This window comes from Colius striatus, chromosome 27 (genome assembly GCF_028858725.1).
Source record: "Colius striatus isolate bColStr4 chromosome 27, bColStr4.1.hap1, whole genome shotgun sequence".
In the NCBI taxonomy this organism is placed as follows: domain Eukaryota; kingdom Metazoa; phylum Chordata; class Aves; order Coliiformes; family Coliidae; genus Colius; species Colius striatus.
Window position 1 is genome coordinate 3,438,549 of NC_084785.1, and position 6,789 is coordinate 3,445,337.

The window sequence follows — 6,789 nt, forward strand, 5'->3', positions numbered from 1 at the left end:
AAATGCTGCTCTGAGCTCTCTTGTCTATCTCCCAGCCTGTTTTATGAAACGTGGGGTTTCTTCATTGTCATCCGTGCCCGACAGCCAAGGCAACGTTTGCCACTCAGTGCCAAGCTGCCAGGGAGGTGGGAGGGCTGCCAGAAGCTGAGGGCTAACAGGCATCCATGTCTGCACGGGACGGGGAGCCTCACCTGGCACTCAGGGACCACTCTCCAGAGGCTGCACACACCTCCAGCAAAGCCTCTCCTCTCCCATCCCGCCCAATCCCTCCATACCTGCAGCAAAGGACCCTGCTCCCACCCTAATCTCATCGCTGTGGCAAGGGGACCATCCCACAACCTCTGCACCACTCAGGACAGAGAAGGCAAAGCCACTCCCCAGTAGGGCAGCAGCTCTCCAGCCCCCCCGCCTCCCATCGCCACCACCACGGTTCCTAAAGCCGCAATTTCTCCTTTCCCACCACAGGAATCGCAGCGGAGTTGCACAGTGCCGGCAGTTAGAAATACCCGGTGATGACAGAGGGCGTGCTGAGGTTTCGTTGCCCTTTCCGCGCACTGCTTTGAATTTTCTCTGTTGCCTCTTTGTCTCACCTGGACCAAATCATCTCGGCTCCCCTGCCCTCCCTCCTACCTCAGGCGTCCCGCGTGCTGCGTCTCTGGTTTCCTCCCTGGGGTCCCTTTAGTTGCTTTTATACCTGTCTCCGCGTCTTTCCCAAGATTTAAACTATCCTACCAGTTACTTGTGCTTCATCAAGGCCCGTCTGTTCCCAGAAATCAAGAAGGGACAGAGAAGAGCTGGCATTCCCAAAACCTGGGATGTCTCAGGGCACAGAGCACCCCAACCCAGCCACTCCGCTGCCCTGCCTCTGGCACTGCCAGGCTGTGCTGACCAGTAGCTTCACCAGGTCAGCTGCTGGTGTGTGGCTGCCAGCACAGTGCTGGACCGAAGAGGCAGAGCCTTGCTCTGAGGCTGACCACAGCCCAGCTCCCTGGACCCCACAAGGACATACGGGCACCCCTGCTCTGCCTGCAGCCAGGAGCCTCTCCAGAGCACAGCTCTGCTGCCTGTACTGTGAGCGTGCTGCTATGTAGGAATTTAATGCTGTTTCCTGACATGGGCCCCAGTGCTGCTAATCCACTTGAGCAGCAAAGCCATGGGAAGCATCAGCCGAGGATGCCAAACCCACGCCAGCACTCCCTGCTCCAGCACAGACCCCGGCAATTACTCATTGAGTGATCAGGGAGTGGATGGAAATCTCATTTCCTGGGACCAGGGGGCGCAGGGGTGGGAGGGGGCTGTCCAGCCCGGGCTCCTGAGCTTTTAGTGAAACTTGATTTGCTTCATTGCCTGATTAGGGCTGTGTGTATGACACTGGAACCATCCCTCATTGCCTTGCTTCTCCCCACGTCATTCCCAGAGCAGCTCTGCCTCTCTGCCTTTGCCTCCATCTCTTGCATATGGGGAGATCTGTCACTCTGTCCCAGGAGGGTCCTGTGCTAAAATCCAGGCTGTCCCCAGGCTGCTGTGCCCAGCAAATCCACCCTGTGGGTCTCCAGGGCTGGCAGCCTTGGCTCAGACATTAAGGAGAATGCAGAGTAAAACAAATACGTTCCTTCACAAGGAAAAATCCCCAACCACTTCCCTTTCAGCTTGGTGTCTCACTCAGGTGCCGTGGGGTTTTATTTAAATGTCAGCTGTAATTTGGGGCTGCAGAGGCTGATGGGTGTGTGAGCATGAAACCTGACAGCTCCGCTCCATGCATCCCAAACGGAGCTGGCTAGGCTGATCGTCCCCTCCAAGCGCCGCCAGCTGAATTGCCCATCCCTATTTGGGTTGTGTCAAACTCCAAAAACCCCATCAAAAGGAGAGGAATGGCTGCAGCATCCCGTGAGCAGAGCATGGGGCACGGTCATCCGGCATCACTAACAGCACTTGCCCACCTCAAGACACCCTCAAGCACTGGTGGGGCTTGTTCCCTGTCCCCAGACATGCTGCCATCCCAGCCTCCTTGATGCAGAGGTTGCATTTTAGGGATAACCTGGCTCTGGCTTGGAAATCCCTGGCAGTGGGGCTTTCCTACTCCAGGGTGGCTGGGCAGACCCGCTGCCTGCATGGCAGCTCTCGACACTGATCAGCATGCTGGGACAAGGGCCCATGCCTGGGCATTCAATTAGCAGGGAGAATCACGCCCTCCCTGAACTCTCACTTTCTCTCAGCAGGACAGAACTGGGAAGGGGATCGATAGGGCTGACGGCTGTCACCAAGGCACCCTCGTTAGCAAGAGCTGCAAAACGAGATGAGGACGGGGTAGAGGAAGAGCTGCTGGCTGAGGGGGCCACTGATGCTCTCTGGTCCAGCAGGTTCAGGGTCTGGCAACCAGCCCTGTGTTTCCAGATGAATTGATCCTATGATTCTATGATTCTATTCAGAGGGGTCAAAGGGAGATTTGGCATCAGCTGGGCTCTTCATTCAGTGCATTTGCAGATGCCTCTTCTTTCCCCTGTCATCACCAGGACACAAGGTGATGGGGAGGCAGGCAGGGGAAGGGGCTGGTTTCCCCAGCAGAGGTTAAAGAGGGAGAATCAGTTCAGAAAACAACAGTGAGGGAAAAAATAGCCTCTGCTTTGCGTGTAGCTGTCGGGGTCCATCAGTGTCGAGGTGTTGTAAGGACTCCCATAGCCAGTGGCTATGAGCTGGCTGCTGTCAGCAGTCCCACAAACATGATCCCCAAGGAGACACCCTGAGGGAGCAAAAGTGTCTGTGCCAGAATGAGCCCTGATGGCATCAGCAGATCCAGCCCCTGAGGATGGGCTCTCTCAGGGCACCCTGGAGTGGAAAACCCTGGTCAGATGCAGCGTTTGAAGGATGATGCAGATGTAGGGCTTCCCCAGCAGCAAGCATGCAGTCAGCTGCAGATGAGTGCTTTGCACAGTGAGGGGCAATGCAGCCTTTCCCCATGGGTGTCCCATGCTGCATGTGTGATTTTGCACAAGCAGATTTATCTGTGAAGGCAGCAAATGTGCCCACAGTGAACCAGCCATGGTGTCCCACTGCCAGGACATGAGTTCCTTCTCATCTTCTTAAATAATAGTGTAAAATAGCTTGGGAAGCCAAAGCACTGGCTGGGGACCTGCAACCCCAAACTGGGCTCTGCAAACTGAGCTGCAGCTCAAGAAGATGATGTCCTGGTTGTGGCTTGGCATCCCCCTGCCTGTGCACCAGCTGAAGGCAGAAATCCAGCACAAAGCCACAGACCATGGGTCACCCTCTCTCTGCCTGGGGAAGTGCTCATGTTCTTCTCGTAGCTGTCAGGACTAGGAGAAGACAATGAGTGTTGGGGAGAGCTCCAAGGCTGGTCCTGCCCCCCATGGATTACACTGTTAATGCATAATCCATCACTTTAACAACCTCGACTCTCATTAATGTGATAACGCTTTGCAGAATTAAAGCCTAAAGTCAGGAGGGTAAGCAAATTCAATTCATATTAATGGGACTTAAACTGAAGGAGGGGAGAAATCCTCTGGTCACATTTATCAATTCCTGTGCAGAAAAAAAAGCGCAGCTGTAGGAGACCTGTCCCAGCCCAGAGGAGGGGTCTCCTCCCCGCTGCTGCTGAGGGCGTGGTTGAGCTGCTGCGACTGGGATCATCTGGAAGTTGAAGGCTATTTGGGGAGAGGAGCAGCAACCCATGTCTGCCACCCACTGCCCCTCACCCCACAATGTGCTCAGCCCTGCTGGAGGCAGCAGAAAGCATCAGAGCAATGGGCAGCAGGGCAGGCAGCAAAGGCAGCAGAGCAATGGGCAGCAGGGTGGGCAGCAAAGGCAGCAGAGCAATGGGCAGCAGGGCGGGCAGCAGGGTGGGCAGCAAAGGCAGCAGAGCAATGGGCAGCAGGGCGGGCAGCAAAGGCAGCAGAGCAATGGGCAGCAGGGCGGGCAGCAAAGGCAGCAGAGCAATGGGCAGCAGGGCGGGCAGCAGGGTGGGCAGCAAAGGCAGCAGAGCAATGGGCAGCAGGGCGGGCAGCAAAGGCAGCAGAGCAATGGGCAGCAGGGCGGGCAGCAAAGGCAGCAGAGCAATGGGCAGCAGGGTGGGCAGCAGGGCGGGCAGCAAAGGCAGCAGAGCAATGGGCAGCAGGGCGGGCAGCAAAGGCAGCAGAGCAATGGGCAGCAGGGTGGGCAGCAAAGGCAGCAGAGCAATGGGCAGCAGGGCGGGCAGGCAGCGCCAGTGCAGCCGCGGTGTGTGGGTAATTGGCTTTGGTGATTAGCGTTGTCATTGCACAGAGGGTCTGAATCCACCCAGCGCTGTGCTACAATGAAGTTGGGTTTATTCTGGGTTCATTTGTCCGGGTTTGGGTTTTTTTTCCCAAGCATAAATATTTGCAGGCTTGTTCCTCTTCCTTGGCACGAGGGTCCCTTGCAGGTCTCCCTTGGTCCCGAAGGCCTCTGTCTCCCACCCTCCTGCCTCTGTTCCTCCCTCCTCCCACAGACCGAGACCCACAGCTCATCAATGGCCACACAGCTTCGCTCCAAACAGAGTCCTCTTTGTGCTGCCAGAGCTGCGGAAGGGAAAGCCCCACGTGTGCCCCTCCAAAGCTGCTGGTGGAAGAGCTGCCTCTGCCATCCCACCCATCTCCCCTGCTAAAAGAGAATACAACCTCCTGTGCTCCAAAAACATGGGCTGAGGTTGGTGTGATGTTTTCTGTGTCGAGACTCTGATTTAAGGAGCTCCCAGTGACACAGGCTATAAATTCCCCTGGAATAAATTCTAAACCAGAGGCCAGGTAGTTGGCTGCCTCTGATAACGTGGATCAGGGATGTGCCACAATCCATGTCTGCAGTGGGAGTGCTACTGGGACTAACGGGATGTGATGCTCGTGGCCCCTGCCCGGTCCCTCTGTCAGGTGCCTGCCATGGCTGAACTCATGAATATGCTCAGGAAATTAGAGATGGGGAAATCAAGGCTCAAAGCTGTGTCTTTCCCTCCTGGAAGCAGCTGTGGGGACTAAAGTCCTTAGATGTCACCTTGTCCAAAGTCTGAGCAATCCTTCCCCTCTGACACAGCCTAGTCTTGAGGCTGGGAAGGCAGAAGAGAGAGACAGAGGTGAAGCCAAAGAGTGGAGAGAAGAGAGGAGAGCCGTCCCCTCTTCTGGTGGAGGAAATCCTTCCCCTCTGCTTGGCTTCAGCATGACATTAAAGCAGGTGTTAAAGCAGGGATTTGCTTTCCTGAGGAAAAGGCAGAGGTGCTTGGTGATGGGCTGGAGCTGCTGTTTTTCCTGCTGCTGGGATCCCATCGCCAGCATGGGTGGGGGGTAGGCACAAGCACAAAAGGGAGAGAGAAATGGCAGCTTCTTTGTATCGAGACTGGCACTTTGGGGTAATCTTACTGCAGGCAGAGAAGTGTAATACCCAGTGAAACGAGCTACTCAGAGACCTGGCAAAATTAAAGCGATGCCGGGCAGCTAAGGACACTACTTTTCACTGTCTCCATTTAGGCTCTGTGAAAGCACAGTAACATCCTGCTAAGTCAGAGTCTGTGCGATGGATTGTTGGGTTTTTTTTTTTCTTTTAAGGAGAAGGCAAGCCAGGGAGAGCAAAGAGCAGGAAAAGAACAGGACAGGGAAGGATGTTGTTAAATGGGAAGCCTCACTAATGCGTATTGCTCTGATCTGTTGTTTGTCATCCCTCCCTTTCTTTCCTTCTGAATCTTTAGTCAAAGAGCAGCGTGAGCCTGCATGCCTTTGCCAAGGCAATGTTCCAGCTGGTTTCTTAAAGCCCTCTTCTCCAGAGACAAGGCTATGGGAACAGAAGGAGGCTCAGCACTGTGCCTCCCTAACCAAGGGGCAGCAGCAAAGCAGAGCTGCTGCCCCCCACCCCTCTCCTGCTCCTGAGGCCCTCCTCACTGCTCATGCCCTTTGTCATGTGGGCCAAGACCCCCATGGTTAGTGCTTGTAGAGTCCTGACCCCATTTCAGGGACAGAGAGAGGGGCAAGAGGCTCCACCACCTCATGCAGGGCTGGGAGGAGAAGGAGGGGGCCGGAGAACTGCATTGTGCCTCTGCAGTGAGGACCCTGCCTGCTCGCAAGTGCAGAGGAGTAGAAGAAGGGTCAGGGAGATGGTGACACCCCTTCCTAGCCCCCAGTGGGTGCCCCAAAGGGCTGAGCAAGGTGTTGGTGCCTAGGAAGCCTGAGAGGGGAATGAGGAACGTCTGCAGCTGGTGTGTGTATGTGAGCCTGTGTGCACAAGTGCGTGTGCAAATCCTCCTGCACACCCTGACAGCTGGGAGCGCAGATCAGCTGTGGGTCCCCGTTTGGGTGATTCCCTCCCCTCAACGTCAGCTGGTGGCATTTCACTCACACCTCTGTGGCACGACCGATGGGTCCCCCTCTCCCATCCCCATGGTAGGAGCAAAGCAGGGGCCAGGGGCTGGGGAGAGGGAAGCCGGGAGCATGGCGGGGGGCTGTCTTGCCTTTGGCTCTGCAGCAGCAGGGTGCCCAGGGGGTCCCCCGTTGCGCGCAGGCAGGTGCATCCGTGGAGGGAGAGATGGGGAACCGGTGCTCTGCTCAGAGACCGACGCCCTCCAGCCCCCTGCCCCGGCGGAAGGGCGGTAGAAGGGCGTCCACGGCTGCGCTGCCCTCCGCGCTGCGCGGCTCCCGAGCCCGGCGGAGGGGCGGAGAGGGGCGGGGAGGGGACGGGCGGCACCGCCGGTTCTGCCCCTTCTCCGCTGCCGGGGTTCGCCGCCCCCCCACCCCTCCCCATCCTTCTCCTCCGCCGCCCCGGCAGGCAGGAGCTCGG